This window comes from Silene latifolia, chromosome X (genome assembly GCF_048544455.1).
Source record: "Silene latifolia isolate original U9 population chromosome X, ASM4854445v1, whole genome shotgun sequence".
Classification (NCBI taxonomy): Eukaryota; Viridiplantae; Streptophyta; class Magnoliopsida; order Caryophyllales; family Caryophyllaceae; genus Silene; species Silene latifolia.
Window position 1 is genome coordinate 295,902,086 of NC_133537.1, and position 1,026 is coordinate 295,903,111.

The 1,026-nt window shown below is 40.1% G+C and overlaps 1 non-coding gene across 1 annotated transcript; it reads left to right on the forward strand.

Annotated features, from left to right (window-relative positions):
• Positions 1 to 660: 660 nt before the first annotated feature.
• LOC141624341 (small nucleolar RNA R71) lies at positions 661 to 767 on the forward strand. The gene has a single exon (XR_012534147.1). It is a non-coding gene; the product is annotated as a small nucleolar RNA R71 (small nucleolar RNA).
• The last annotated feature ends 259 nt before the right edge of the window (positions 768 to 1,026 follow it).

Below are 1,026 nucleotides of genomic sequence, written 5' to 3' on the forward strand. Positions count from 1 at the left end.
ATTTGGAGGACCGCTTTTTGAACATCAAAACCTTGGTGATTTTGTTGATTGTATGGAGATTGATTTTGGTAACCTTGGTTTTGGTTGTAAAAGGGTCTTTGATTTTGGTTTCTCATGGGAGGTGGGATGTATGTTGTTTGAGGGTTTTGAACATTTTGGCTTTATGAGAGATTTGGATGGAATTTGGTGTTTTCATTGTAGTAGTTTGAATAAGGGGTACCACTCTTGTATGCATGGAAAGCATTCACTTGTTCATTTGTTCCCCTACATTCACTTTGGTCATGTCCCAAAGTTCCACAATTCTCACATATCCCACTTGGGATTGATGAAGATGCCGTCATGGCATTAACATGATGCTTTGGTGATTTTAAGGCTTCTTCAAGTCTAGCCATAGCTTTTTCAAACTTCAAATTTATGGTATCAATGTGAGCACTAAGTTGAGCACCCAATTGAGTAATGGAGTCCACTTCATGCTTTCCTCCTCTAGTAGTCTTGCGAGGTCTACTATATTGTGAGTTATGGACCGCCATTTCCTCCATTTTGTTCCAAGTTTGATTGTCATCAACTTCGGTGAACATTCCATTTGATCCCATGTTGAGAATGTTCCTTGAACCTTCATAAAGACCGTTCCAAAATTGTTGTACCAAGAACCACTCGCTAAGTCCATGGTGAGGACATGAGAGACAAATTCCTTTGAATCGCTCCCAAGCTTCATACAAAGATTCTTCATCCCTTTGCTTAAAGCCCGTGATTTGAGCTCTTAGCATGTTAGTCTTTTCCGGTGGGTAGAACTTTTTGTAGAAAGCTAGAGCCAACTTTTTCCAAGAATCAATTCCGAGAGTAGACTTATCAAGGCCTTTCATCCATTGTTTCGCGGTGCCAATTAGAGAAAAAGGAAATAAGACCCATCGAATTTGGTCTTTTGTTACACCGGTTTGAGAAATCGTATCACAATAGTCACAAAAAGTCTGCATATGAGAATGAGGGTCTTCACTAGGCATCCCCCCAAATTGGCTTCTTTCGACT